At 30.1% G+C, this 16,415-nt stretch overlaps 1 long non-coding RNA gene and 1 other non-coding gene across 2 annotated transcripts in view; one reads left to right on the top strand and one right to left on the bottom strand.

Annotated features, from left to right (window-relative positions):
* Positions 1-16,415, top strand: part of LOC122513623 — a 39,326-nt gene that overhangs the window by 22,000 nt on the left and 911 nt on the right. The gene's annotated exons all lie outside the window — the stretch shown is intronic.
* Positions 545-616, bottom strand: Trnad-guc. The gene has a single exon. It is a non-coding gene; the product is annotated as a tRNA-Asp (tRNA).

Raw genomic sequence — 16,415 nt, forward strand, 5'->3', positions numbered from 1 at the left:
GTGAATAATTCAATAAGATTGATTAATAGCGTAAATGAATAAATATTGAAGATAAATGAATTCGAGAGTTAGTAAAATACAATTATTACCCGTGAATAGAATTATTGTATTGTTGCTGATCAAAATTCTGACGGAGACCTACTAGCCCAGTTACAAGAAAAAGGGTAAGCACTTTAATCTAATTCCTTATCAGTGGGAAAAGTTCACTCTTTTCTAATATCGAGCCTCCCTCAATCCTGAGTATAATCTTTGAACGAAGGTTGATCAAAACCACAGGGAACATTGTTTTTAGTCGTGTAAAGGGATAGAGATTAACGTCATTTCAGGCCAAGTATCGGACGAAAATTTATTCTCACTACTTTTGGTCTCTGACCGACACGTGGACGTAACAATATATATTGAAAAAGTTCAATTTAATTTTTGACAATTATTTATTATTGTATATTTTATTATATTATTATTCCTTTCAGTCATATGTTTTTCGCATTACTTATTTTATTTTCACTTCGTTCTTCTCTGTTTCGAAAAAAAAAAAAAAAACATCCTCCCCGGCGGGGAATCGAACCCCGGTCTCCCGCGTGACAGGCGGGGATACTAACCACTATACTACCGAGGATGCTTGATGCAACGTGGTTACGTATTATTAATTAATCTGAATAGTATGGCACAAATGAGAAATTAATCGACATTGTTTAAATTATTACCACATAGTAGCTCCAGAATTAATATTTACCACATATGTATGTAATTAAGGTCTTCAAACTAGCATTAAGAATACAATTAAATTATTACATATGTTACAGGAATAGTAGGAAATCAGGCAATTAGTCCAGTCAATTAGAAGTCGAAATCTGGTTTTCGGTTAGAGTCCTGATTCTTTGATCTAAGGGTAAGTCGACGACGCTGAATCGATTGGTGCTAATTTTTTTGCAATAGGATCTCAAATTTTTAAGAAAAAGGGTAAAAAATTTTTATTAATAAATTTTTGTGAGGCAAAGAATTTATATCAATTAATTATTCTAATTAATTTTATGGCGAGACACAAAATTAATTCATTATTGTTACTCTCAACTATAAATAATAATAGTTCCTGTTAAAATGAATTATTTTTTTTTTACTCAAGGTTCATTATTTTTGACAATAAATAAAGAAACGGCGTGCCATAAGCATCAAGATTCGATTTAAAAATGCCGCGCTTATACGCCGATATATATAGATATACAAAACGCTCGACGCACGATGGCCAAGACGTAAAATTCTGGCTACCGAATGAAAAAATAGAAAGAGAGAAATATCGGTTTTTTTTCTCACTCGCACTCGTATACAGAACGCTCAACTATCGATGGCCAGGAAAAGAAATACTCGTTATCGCCTAAACAAATAGAAAAGGGAAATATCGGTTTCTTCTCTCACTCGCACTTGCATTCAAGACCGAGAGTCCCGAAGATTGCCGAAGATCCTTCGTTTGTGTTTAGTGCACACGGACGCTCGCACGCACACTAGCATACTAGTGCGCTCGCATGTAAAAACCGACAGAGGGGTAAGACTTGCTTTCCTCCCACTCTTACAATTATTTTCCCATCTTCAATCCAATTTTATTCGCTTATTTTTGAAAATACGAAGATAACTCATAGATCATTTTTTATGTATATTTTAATTCTCTACAATTTTTGTTTGAAACTTTTTTCGATTAAATGCCTAGATTCTAAGATAAGGCTATTTTTACCCTTTTTTTTACCCTTTTTTACCCTTTTTCCCCAAGATGCCGGTTGCTGATTTTATTTTAATTAGCACCATTCGATTCAGCGTCGTCAACTTACCCTTAGGTCAAATTTTGAAGCATTTGGTAAAAAAGGTCCGTGTTTGGCCCGCGTTCACTGGGCTATTGACTAATTGTAAGTTTTAGTTTATAGAGGTACGTATAGTATAGTGGTACGCAAAGTCTCAATAACCCGCTCCATGCTCGCTTTTGTGTGTGTGTGTGTGTGGGAGTATGGTGTATGTTGATTTGGGGGGGGGGGAGTGTATGTCTATATGTGCCTGTTGCCCGATAATGTATTCTCTTCAATATTGCCTAAATAGCATTTGGTGTTCTATAGAATGTCTAATTGTAAGTGTTATGTTCAATGCTTAGGAAAAGTCCGTAAAAATTCTTCTGCTTCCTACATTGTCAAAAAACGCTTTGCATTGAGGACAATGCCTGGGCATTTCGGTGAATCTCAACGTTTCCCATTTGGATGGAATCATATATAATTATCATAATTTCCAGCACATGTGTAGATAAACATATGAAGTGTGTGTTATGGATTAAGAGTGTTTATAATTTTATTTCATTAAATATTTGAAATGATAGTTTTAACGAGAAAATTATTATGTCGATTTTGGCAAAGAATCGAGCTCGGGAATTTTTTACTGATCCGAAGGCTTATCTAAGGATAAAATAACGACAAAATGGACTGCCATTTTTTTTGACAATATATTTATCTCTTATGGGAGTTATTTCTGACGCCAATAGAGTACAGTTACTGAGTACTTAAACAATAACGTCTTGGAAAAAGAAAAAAGAAAAGAAAGGAGTATAATATATTACGAATCGATACAAAAAAATAAAAATAATAGTAATATAAACGAAAAGTTGTATATATATATATATATTTTTTTTTAAATAAAAATTATTTTCAGGATGTTCTGTATAGATGTGTTTTATACAATACCATAGTGTATTATATAAAATATTGTTACATAAACTTTTATATTAATATTCTGGTCCATCATAGAGAAATAATCGAATTTATTTATTTATTTATGTAATTTTTTTTATTGTTATTTATTCGTTTGTTTGCTTCTTTTTTTTATTTATTAAATGAAAAGAATGAAAGAAGGAAATGAAGAAAAATACGAATATATTTATGAAAAAGATGTTTCACTACGAATAGAAAAAGTAGACGAATTTATGTATGTATGTATGTATGTATGTATATATTTATCTTATGCGAACAAGTTATATACTCGGGCTTGTATATATATACATATATGTACACATGTATCCACTAGAAAGAACGTGTAAAAAGAAAATGCACACATTGCTTTTAAGCCAAGATGCCAGACATAAGGGTAGCTGAATTTGGCACGATCGAAGTGTATTTCGAAGTTACGTGAAAATTTTTCGGAAACGTTGCCTTAGAAAATAATGTTAAAAACTAAATTATTTAACATTTTATATTTAAAAAGAAAAATAAATTATACTGCAATATAATATTAGAATAAACCAAAAGTTCATGCATTTAAATATCAATATTTCACTTGAATAGAATGTAATTTTATTGACTTCAAAAAATTACATTATCTGAAATAACACAATAAACGCACGAACTTTTTGTTCACCCTAATAATAATAATAATTTAATTATGCAATTGATTTTTACGAATACAAGTATTGTCAGATTTTGTTTTCAGAAAGTAATTTTTATAACTAAATTTTTAGAATAAATGTTAATTTTTATATAGATTTAATATTATTAATTATTATATAGATATAAAATATAATTAATAAATAAAATAAATTAATCAATTTCAAAGACACCAAAAAAGAATTAAAAAAATAAAAACGTTTCAACTCGCAAGTAACACAATGTTTTTACAATATCTACGAGTTCTTATTCTTATTTAAAAATAAAAAACTTTTTTTACAGTTTGTCGATGCAATTCGTGTCTGTGTCTGTGTTGATATGAACGGTATTTGATAACAGAGAGTATACATATATTTATACATACATTAGACTTATAGTCGTTATAACTTCCAAAAATAAAACATGAACGTTTGAGGAGCGAAAGGGTGGGGTCTAGAGGAGCAAAGGTTATCGTTTTTTGCGGGTTCTTCGATCAATCGATTCTATTGCTCGTGTTAAAGTTTTGAAAAAAAAAGCTTTTTTCCTTCATTCGACCGTATATTTACATCAAAGAGAAATTATTTTCGATGGTGTTACAAGTTTGATTACAAAGAAAAAAAAAAGAAGAAAAATCTCATTATAGAATTATTTTATCATCAATTAATACAAAATCTAACTTAGCGTTAGATTGTGAATATTCAATAATATGTATTTTATAATGTATAATATAACATTTCAAATCATAAGATAATGATACCTATAATCATTTACAAACAGGAAAGGAAAACAAATAAAAAGAAAAATTACTGATATGAGAACAAAAGAAACGTTCTAATCAACAACATAAATTTATATAACACTTTTAATATCATTCTAATAACAGGAAAACGTTATTAAAAAGCTTTGTGGAATTTTAATTATTCATGTCCTTGTTAGTATAATCTCAGAGCATACGTGTATACATATATGTATATATAGATATATATACATAATAGGTACACTTTGATATGACTACAGTGTGTAATTACCATCGTGTAATAATTACCTTCGTGTTTTGTTTCATGAAAAGTGGTAGTAATACTGTCATCTATAGTATAAAGGTCACGGTTAAGAAATAAAGAGAGAGAGAGAATGATAGATAGATACAGATAAACGGAAAATAATGACAGGTGATAAAAACTTATTATACTATTATATTACATTTACGTAATAATTGTCGAGTATTCGAAACATGACATTTAAATCTTCCTTTATATTGTTTTATTTTTATTTATTTTTTTATTAATATGCAGATAATTATGACAGTGGATTAATATTCAACGAATTTTATGATTTATTTTTTAATATTAAAATTATTTACGTTATTATAATACATTTTTTCGAATTTTGTTGATTCACACTGTTTACCACTATCATAATTACTGGAATATTTATTTATTGCCACCTTGCCATCAATAATCTCCTTTCGGGTTTATTCATAATTCTTGGGACACTTTTTATATACAAAATAAATACTAAAATTTATTTAATCCCTATTTTTAGAATAAAAATATTGATAAATTTGATTTTATCAATTTTTAAATAGATGCTTAAATATTTATAATAAAATACAATACATTCATTTAAAAGTCAATATTAAAATTTTCACAAACGTAACATTTAATATTTAAATATTATTATATAATATAATAAATGTCATTGATATTTATATTAAGTTAGTATCAAGGAATCAATAGATTTATTTTTGTCACACCAACTAGTAGATCTTTATCTACAAGTTAACTTAGCGTGTTTGGAAATATTAAAGGTATCAAACCGTTTCCTTGCACCCAACTATACCTTTACCTTTCCATTTCCCCCACACCTTCTTCCCTTTTCTCTTATCTCTTAACTAGAAATCGTTGAGTCTTTAGAAACAAGCCACGTTTTCATATACGATATTTCGTTCTAACCATGAAACTTGCCATGTCATGTGGCTCGTTTTCCAAAGTTCAAGTATCAAAGTAACGTTTAGGTTAGCATGAATGTCGCCATTTGTATATATGTGTTAGTATAATCCTCTTTTGGATTGTCCCAACCAACTGTTTAGAACCTTTAATAGGTATTTCTAACTTCGATGTTACTTAATTCTACAATTTTATATTTTTTACTTTATTTATATTTACATTAACATTTTTTTGCAATAAGCTTGTAACATTGTGTACTATACAATACAGTACAATAAAATCAAATTTAGGATTATGCAATAATAGCGGCAGTTTAGAGAACGTAGACTTTTGTTCGTTTGTTCAATGAGAAACATTATGTTTTGTTTAATTATTTTGTACATTAGTATGATTTCTATATTCACTACTTACGTCTCGTTACGATCTCTGTTTTCTTATCATTCGTCATAATTTTTAATTTAAGAATATAGTATTTCATTTTTTTATTTTATTTTATTTTATTCAACGTATTATTGATTTCTGCTTCTCTTAACCCCTTTGTTCGCGCGCAATATATGTATGCTAACGCGAATCCGTTTCAAACTAACGTACAAATTATTTAAGTCGAATTATACGCTCGTTTTGTACAGAAATCTCGACGACAGTAAATTTATACGGTGTGGGTAGTTTTGTAGCAATACTAAAGACAGTTCATTAGTCAACAATGATTTTTTATTATTAAGTCTTGGCGACTACAGTAAAATTATTTGAATGCTTGATATGGACTGTATAAATGCTTATGGACAACTAACTATGCTTAGTGTAGACTATGTGAGAAAGGCTAAGTGTAATGTTACAAGGGCAAAAATTTAAGGCTTAGTTATATAGTCCAGTCAAAAAGGGCCAAATTTCTGAATTTTAGCTGCCCGCGGGAAAATTTGATCTAAGGGTAAGTCGACGACGCTGAATCGAATGGTGCAATTTTTTTGCAATTTGATGTGTGAGCTTTGAGAAAAAGGGTAAAAATGGCCTTATCTTAGAATCTAGGCATTTAATCGAAAAAAGTTTCAAACAAAAGTTGTACAGAATTGAAAAATACATAAAAAATATTCTAAGGTTTATCTTCGTATCTGCAAAAATAAGCGAGAAAAAGATGGTAAAAGATAATTGTAAGAGTGGGGTTAGACCCGCCTCTTAGTCGGCTTTTACACGCGAGCGGGCTAGTGTGCGTGCGAGCGTCCGTGTGCCTTATTACAAACGAAGGATCTTCGGCAATCTTCGGGACTCTAGGTCTTGAATGCAAGTGCGACTGAAAGAAGAAACCGATATTTCTCCCTTTCTATTTGTTTAGACGATAACGAGTATTATTAGGCCAGTCAACGCGGGCCAAAAACTGATTTTCTTAGGTACAGCTTGATTCTTTGATATAATGGTAAGTTGACGACGCTGAATCGAATGGTGCTAATTTTATTTAAATTTGATCCCGAGGTTTTGAGAAAAATGGTAAAAAGGGTAAAAAATTGCCTTATCTTAGAATCTAGGCATTTAATCGAAAAAAGTTTCAAACAAAAGTTGTAGAGAATTGAAAAATACTAAAAAATGTTCTATGAGTTTCTTTGTATTTTAAAAATAAGCGAATAAAATTGGATTGAAGATGGGAAAAAAATTGTAAGAGTGGGAGAAAGCAAGCTTATCCCTCCGTCGCGTTTACACGCGAGCGAGCTAGTATGCGTGCGAGCGTCCGTGTGCACTAATACACAAACGAAGGATCTTCGGCAATCTTCGGGACTCTCGGTCTTGAATGCAAGTGAGAGTGAGAGAAGAAACCGATATTTCCCTTTTCTATTTGTTTAGGCGATAACGAGTATTATTGTCCTTGGCCATCGATTGTTGAGCGTTCTGATATTTCTTTTTTTATATTTTTTCTTTCGGTAGCAAGAATTTTACGTCTTGGCCATCGAGCGTCGAGCGTTTGTATACGATTGCGAGTGAGAAAGAAAACCGATATTTCTCTCTTTCTATTTTTTCTTTCGGTAGCGAGAATTTTTCGTTTTGGCCATCGTGCGTCGAGCGTTTTGTATATCTATATATATCGGCGTATAAGCGCGGCATTTTTAAATCGAATCTTGATGCTTATGGCACGCCGTTTTTTATTTATTGTCAAAAATAATGAACCTTGAGTAAAAAAAAAATAATTCATTTTAACAGAAACTATTATTATTTAGTTGAGAGTAAAAATAATGAATTAATTTTGTGCCTCGCCATAAAATTAATTAGAATAATTAATTGATATAAATTCTTTGCCTCACAAAAATTTATTTGTATATCAAATTGAATACGTATTCTCTTTAAGACGAAATTTAAAATTTAAACATTTTTCCTATTAAATTATGTATTTTATAAAATTTTAAATTACTGATTTTTGTCTCTTAAATTTATTAGTGTATCAAATTAAATACATATTTGAAAAAGAAGAATTTTATATCCACACATACAATTAATTCAAGATATATATGAAAGGATATTCTAAAACCGTAGAATTTATGTTTTATCTAGACATAATTTTAATTCATTTTTATTATATTATAAAAAAACAGTAATGCATTCCGATTCATCTTCGAAGTCTTAAGAATTGTACGCAAAAATTGAATACTCGTCAAGTGGTGCTGTAGCGTAAGTAGTATCGACTTCGCTTCTCGCATCGGTTATTAACGTTCGATTCTTCGTGAGGGAATTATTTTTTTTATGTTTTTCTATCCTTAGGTTAAATAGATTATTTTCACATTTCCTAATTTCTAATTATATATAGAAAAAGAATTAAAATTATTACAAAAAAATTAAAAGCAATAAATTTTTTTACATCTTGCACAAATAAAGGAAGATTTATTACTTAAATTACAAATTCATCCTGTAAATATCATCCTAAAAAATGTATCGTTTCGACACGTTAAAAATTAATTTTTGTTATTTATTGGATATTATTTAATTTATAATTAGTAATTTTATTACTCGCGTATATATAATGTTGATCTCTTAATAAAATTTATATCGTAGTGCAAAATTTGAAAAAAAACTGAGGTTGGACTCACTGACCGTCCTCTTGTTAAGGATAGAAAAACTTATAAAAAAATAATTCGATGGCCAGAAAAAAATACTCGTTATCGCCTAAACAAATAGAAAGGGGGAAATATCAGTTTCTTCTCTCACTGGCACTCGCATTCAAGGCCGAGAGGCCCAAAGATTACCGAAGATCCTTCGTTTGTGAATTAGTACACACGGACGCTCGCACGCACACTAGCCCGCTCGCGTGTAAAAGCCGACTAAGAGGCGGGACTAACCCCACTCTTACAATTATCTTTTACCATCTTTTTCTCGCTTTTTTGCAGATACGAAGATAAACCTTAGAATATTTTTTATGTATTTTTCAATTCTGTACAACTTTGTTGAAACTTTTTTCGATTAACAGTATTATATCGATTTTTAACTTAACAGTATTATAGCCCATATAAATACGAATTCAACGATAATATACTATAACCTTTAGATAACTTTCAAAGCAAAGAAATGAAAATTTTAACAAAAAATTATTTTACTTGTCGTCGACGAACAAAGTGCACAAGTGCTTTTAAAAACAAACAACTTACTTATGTGTGTAATTTATTATTACTTAAACAAAAACAAACAATGCCACAGTGCTGTTTCAGGCCTTTTTGCGAATTTTTTTCGCTTTACATAGTTCGTTTTGTACAGGTCCCTCTCTGAATACTTTGCAGCATACAGATTTGCTGCTTCATGTGGATTGCTTTGACATTCGCCAAGTATTAGCAAACATATCAACTTTTTCACTATAAGTATACATTTTCTACGAATTAAGATTAATCTGCGATTTGTTCCCGTGAAAAATCAAGACTAAACAGAAAAATGTATAAGGCGAAAAAAATTCGCAAAAGGCCTGAAACAGCACTGTGGCATTGTTTGTTTTTTGTTTAAGTAACAATAAATTACACATATAAGCAATTGTTTATTTTTAAAAGCACTTGTGCCCTTTGTTCGTCGACGACAAGTAAATAATTTTTTGTTAAAATTTTCATTTCTTTGCTTTGAAGTTATCTAAAGGTTATAGTATACTATATCGTTGAATTCGTATTTATATGGGCTATAATACTGTTAAGTCAAAAATACTACGTGCTTTTTTCGAACTTTTTTTTATTGTAATGTATAGTCATTCAAAAACAGATCAACTTTTGTTTGAAGTATTTTTTGTCAGGTTATCGCAAGTACTTGAAAAGTCGTGACTAGAGTTATGTGGGACACCCTGTATATATTTTTTTTGCTTATTGCTTTTAATCCATTCGCATTAATTATTTTCTTGTTTCTTATGTTTTTTTCGTTTCGTTTTTTTTAAAACTGGTATTTATGTAACTATTTAATATATATGTTATAGTTTAAGTAGGAAATTTCGGCATTTGAACAATGCTAGGCGTTTTTAGGCAATGTAGGAAACAGAAGAATTGTTACGGACTTTTCCTAGTAGCCCGGTCAAGTTAGATATGCCATTCCTCGTTTAATCTTAAGTAAATACGGACGTATTTATCTACCATTTCCGAGAATACAAGTATAATATTTAAATAATAAATACGTTGAGATACAGTATAACGTACGTTAGATTTACATTGAAGATACAAGAGTAGTGACCAGTGAGGTAAAATTATGCACTCTTATGGGTAACCGCGTGTTCAAGCCTATGGCAAAAAAGCTTTGACCATGAAAATTAACAACATCCCACCTCTTCAAATAGTTAATAACGGTAGCAGTTATATTATTTGAACAAGAGCTAATACCGAAATAGGTCAACCGTCGATGGAAACAAAACAATCCTTTAACTTTGCTCGTACAGAAAAGAGAATAATTAAAATCGATAATAGAAATTCGTCTATAGAAAGTGAGATGGATACAGATTCGGAAGATTCGCAAAACTGGATTCCCACTAAGTAAACTAAGTAAAAAATTAAAAAAAAAACTGGTACGTGTACTTATGTACGCACGTAAGAAGTTATATTTCTTTTGCGTAACAAAAGATTTTTTTTTCGCAGCCTATACGCCTTACTACGTTTCGCGTTTGTTTGTGATAGATTCTTTCTTTTAGATGCATTTTTATAACGATAGTAACAGGCATTACACTTCTCTGTATTAGTTTTAGAAATCTCGAAAACTCAAACAAAATACAAATGTATACTGATACTGGTCAAAAAGCTGCAGAAGATTATAGTTTAATAGAATTGTGAAAAATAATTTAAATAACTAAAATGCATTCATTTTATAATTCTTTTGATAGAATATTAATGTACATGGTTTCTTCCCAGTGTGAATAAAAGAAGATTGTGTCTTCCAAATTTTTCATGATTTCAGCGTTGTTGGCTTCTTTTATCGTTGTTGAAAATAATACATTCTCTTTTCCAAAAAATGATTGATCACTTATGTGGAGAGAAAAAGTTTTCTCATGCTTTGAAATATTTTTCAAGAGAATTAGAATATTTGTTTCTTTTTTAAAAGCAAGATTATTATTTTTACCTTTTAACAGACTCATGTCTTGCTTATTCCTTATAACTGTGGTTGGATTATTTAGTATTAAAAAAAATATCAGAATATAGATATCAGTCCACATTAAATGTAAGGAAGATATATCGAATTACTTCATGCCGTAAATTTGAAATCGCTTTTCCCGCGTATCGTAAATACCGGAAGACGTGGTGTTGCTCGCGGAAGTTTGTTTTGGTCGGTGCGCATGCATCGTATTAGGTGTCCAAATAAGTTTCCGCCGTTTTTTATTAAAAATTAAGTATTTATTCTAGAAGAATGGTAATTTTAGGGTTATTTAAAATACTGTCCATCACTTGCAATGACTTTTTCCCATCTCTCAGGCAACATTCGGATCCCACGTCGGAAGAACTCCTTGTCTTTTGAGGCTATCCACGAATCAACCCAATTTTTGGTATCTTCATATGATTTGAACCGTTGCTCCGACAGAGCATGTGCCATGGACCGAAATAGTGATAATCGGACGGTGCAATGTCTGGTGAATACGGCGGGTGGGGTAACACTTCCCAATCAAGTGTTTCCAAATACTTTTTCACGGGAGCCGCTACATGTGGACGAGCATTGTCATGCAGGAGAATAATTTTTCGTGTCTAGAATAGTATTGAGGGCGTTTTTCCTTCAGAGCTCGGCTCAATCTCATTAATTGTGTTCGAGAGAGGGCTCCGGTGATTGTTTCGCTCGGATTAAGCAACTCATAATACACTACACCCAGCTGATCCCACCAAATACACAGCCTGAGTTTTTTTCCGTGAATATTCGGTTTTGCTGTTGATGTTGACGCATGGTTGGTAATCCCCATGATTTTCTTCTTTTTGGATTATCATAATGTATCCATTTCTAGTCACCAGTGATGATACGATGTAAAAAACCCTTTTTTTTATGTCTAGCAAGCAGTATTTTACTTAAGCATAATCGGCGTTCAATATCTCTCGGCTTTAATTCGTACGGAACCCAGTTTCCTTGTTTATTAATCATTCCTAATGATTTTAAACGATGTGAGACTGCTTGCTGAGTGACTTCTAATGTTACAGCAAGTTCTTTTTGTGTTTGAGATGAATCTTCCTTCAATATTTCCTCCAATTCTGCATCCTCGTAAATTTTTGGCCTTCCACTGCGATCTTTGTCTTCTACGTCGAAATCACCGTTTTTAAACTTTTGAAACCACTCACGACACGTTCTCTCACTCAAAGCAGTCTCACCATATGCTTCTACGAGCAATCGATGCGCCTCAGCAGCAGATTTCTTTATATTAAAGAAGTAAACTAATATTTCCCGCAAATGACGCTTATTTGGCTCAAATTTGGACATTTTCAACTAAAAAAAATTATATTTTACCAATATGAAATCAATAATATTAACAGGTTATGTTGTTCTTAAACGTCCAAACTAATTTTTAAGCAGGATATCATCTGCGAAAGTTAACGGAAACTCCGCGCCGCGCTATCTACATTAAAACGGCGGAAACTTATTTGTACACCTAATAAATAATTTTCTCTTCCCTGTATATATATAAAAATTAATAAATATGAAAAAAAAATTAGAAAACAGAAAGAAAAAAAATTAATAAAAAAAACTTCCCCCACGAAGGATCGAACACTGACTAACTATAATTACACTAACTAACATTTTGAAAAAACCCTTTACCACGATAACACCCTAAAAGTATACTACTAATACACCAAAGCTCGTTAAGATCTGTGGGGGTCCCAGTGTAAGGTCCCCTTGTTAGATATTCTGTAGTATACCAAATGCTATTTAGGCAATGTTGAGAAGAATATATTATCGGGCAACAGGTACACAACACACACACAAGCGATCATGGACCGCAGTAAAAAATTAATTTTTTTTTTTAACAAATTTAATACCTTGACTGAAACGTCAGTTTTTGTGTGCCGGTTTTTGAGACTGTGCGCGCGGCTATACTATGCGTACTTCTATAAATTAAAACTTACTCTATGCCGGTGTTTTATTAGGTAGGGCCCACTGTTACTTGTTGTAGTAGAAGATTATTTCATTTAGACTGATATTCATAGAGATCACCATGGAAAATCTGTCTTTTGCTCCTTATCATAGCGGAAGATAAGCAAATTTAGAACAAAATGTTTCATATCTGTATTCTGTGGAATATAATTGAAACAAATCGGAGATGTTTTTCTTATTTTACAAGTTTTCATTTGTCATTTTATAGAATATCTTGGAAATGTGAGAAATATGAATACATTTCCTACATTTTCGGCTAGTTTTAGACATTTTGAACAATGCCAGATTTCCTACTTTGCCTATAACATATACAAATGTAGAACACATAGTACGTAAGAAATTTCTTATAACTTACGCGTATCGTTAAACTATAATGATAACGTATCTTATTGATATATATTTACATTGTTTTTTTTCTTACAATTTGTAAAATTAATGATAATGTAGAGTAAAAATAATATATGGAAATAGAAAGTATGAAAAATAAAATTGAAAACATGGGAAAGAAAATGGATTCGAATTAGAACGAAAAACCAATATTATTCGCATGAACGTCGTCTAATTTTACTGGTAGTCGTATTGATTATTCCATTTGTTCTTATCAGAGTTGAATAAAAAAAAATCCATCAAATTAAAATACATTTTCTTGAAGAAGGTGTATTGTCATTTAAAAAAAGCAACAAATAAGTAAAAATAAATATTACTGAATGAAAAATATTACAAATAATATTGTTAATAATATACTTATTAATAAACAAACAAAAAAATTATAAATTATATAAGTGAATAATTTTTTATTTAATATAAAAACAAAATTATTAATCATATTATTTATACAACAAAATTTTCATAATATTATTGACTAAACGATATCAACAATAACAAGAAATATACACATATACACACATTATTTATATTATCAAATGATGTTTACATTAGACACATATACATACAAATACTGTATCGATTAAGATAAAAAAACTGGTGTGTGTACTTATTTACGCACGTAAGAAGTTATACTTCTTTGGCGTACCAAAACGAATATAACCTCAATAACCTCAAAAATAACTTCAAAAAAAATAACTTAAAAAGAAAATAATAATAATTATTATTATTATCATTAATAATTTTCCTTGTTGCTTTTTTTAATTTTCCTTGTTATTTTTAATTAATGTTATTATTATTATTAATTTACTTTTACATAGAATATAGTTGATAAAGAAACCTGTTCCACCCTCCCTGCTTGTTGATCGATAATATTAGCTAATGTAAGCAGATTATTTTTCTTTATTATTATTTGTATTCATTTATTTAATTATTTAATTTTATAAATATATATATAGCGTTACCAGGTAAAAAGGGGGAGGATTGGAAGTATGAGAAGATAAGCTACTAATTATTATTATTTAATTATTTAACAAAAAAGAAGTGTAAATTTAAAAAAAGAAAGGAAACATATTTATATTTTTAATCGATCGATATATTATATATGTATAAGAAAGAATAAAAAAACTGGTGTGTGTACTTATGTACGCACGTAAGAAGTTATACTTCTTTGCCGTACCAAAACGAATATAACCTCAAAAATAATTTCAAAAAAATACTTCAAAGAAAAAAATAACTTAAAAAAATAAATAATTATTATTATATATATAAGAAAGAATAAAAAAAGAAAAAGAAAATATCAAAATATAGATATCAGTCCACACTAAATATAAGAGAAATATATCGAATTACTTCACGCGTCAACAGCCATGGCGCGGTTACAGCATTAGTTCTCGCTTGGATCATTTAAGTAAAGCAGCGCTGAGTACGATTAGTATTTGGATGGGTGACTCGCTTAAGGAAAAAAAAGAGGAAAAGAAGAGAAAGACGACTTCTTGCCGTAAATTTGAAATCGCTTTGCCGCGCATCGTAAATACCGACAAACTTCGTGGTGTCGCTCGGAAAAAAATCACTCTCATCACATTTTCCCAAACGCGCCAAAAGAAGTATAACTTCAAAAAATAAACATCCTTTACAACGCGAATGTTTAATAACTTTTACAAATATTATCCGATTAGTTTAAAATTTGTATACATGATTTCTACAGTTATTTTTTTATTAGTAATGTCAACGTTACTTTCAAAACTTAATTCTAACCTAGATATTTTTATTCTTTAAACCATTCAATTGAACGTACGAACACTTTCATGAGCCATTGTAGATGTATGTATTTTTTTTCGAATAAAGTTTCCACAAGGGAAATAAAATAAGAAAACATCACGACAGCTTACCAAACGGTTCGAATTGGCATCCTTCCAAAGTGATATATCACCAATGAGGGTGAGTGGGGTGTGTGGGGGCTTACCTTCTGTTCCTACCTATCCTACTTATCTTTGAGTCTTCCAAATATCCACTTTTTAGATAACACCACTAACCGTACGCTATCTTCTTCCTCTTGACAATTAGGAAATCCGATTTCGTGACTTTGATCCTATCGTTTATTTATTTTCTTCGGCTTCTCCCCCTACTACCCCCCACTCCCCGCGATATCATCATTTTCTTCCGCTTTAATTCCACTTAAGAGAAACACATCCTCGTATTATTTCGTGTTTTTGAACATTTATTTTCAATGTCTGCCATATCTATTTTTCTTCATCCCTTCTACTATTTTATTTTATCATAAAAAATATTATGTATAGGTTCTAATGAATATTGATTATTAATGTTTAAAATACATTACGATATTATGAGAATAAAAATAAAATAAAATTACAAATTGTTCCGAAAGAACAAAACAAATTTATTCATTTTGTGTTGGTCTCATCAAAAGCTTACAATTAGAAAAAAAAATATTTATAGTAGTAGTAATGTAATAGAGTAGTTTTATTTCGGTACACAGTCAAAGAAATCAGTTTAATTTACAATTGATTTTTCCTTTTAATCGTAATGATAATAATAATAATGTCAATTTTTAAACGATCTGTAAAATGTTTGTTTAATTTTCGAAATAATCTTAATTTTGGAATAATAACGGACTATACCCACGTATTTTGAATTAGTATATTCATAATAATTTGTTGTAAGCATTGATTGTAAATTTGTTACATTAATATACATTAAATACACGCCCAAAATATAGCTAAAATATGACAATATAGTTTCATTTTTATTTGAATTAATATTTGAGTTTCATACGATTACACACTTTAACTTAATTGTTCTAAATAATATTTCAATATAATATATAACACATAATAAAAATAAATTGTATGCAAACCATGTACAATTACTGTGACATTAAACGTGTTGATATATGTATAAAGTAATCATATGAATGTAAAAAATTGGTGTACATAAGGAATATAAATATAGTTTAGTATTAAAAGAAAATTTTTATCGGGCTATTTGCTGAAATTCCGATATGGCGTTGGTACTCGATCGTTTAAAGGCCGACATTCTCTTGGGAATTGGAAATTCGAGGAAAAGCGTTTGGAATACAAGTTTATGCTTTTTATATATATATTACCGGCATAGTGGG

Source organism: Polistes fuscatus, unplaced genomic scaffold (assembly GCF_010416935.1).
Source record: "Polistes fuscatus isolate 324 unplaced genomic scaffold, CU_Pfus_HIC Scaffold1, whole genome shotgun sequence".
NCBI classification, from domain to species: domain Eukaryota; kingdom Metazoa; phylum Arthropoda; class Insecta; order Hymenoptera; family Vespidae; genus Polistes; species Polistes fuscatus.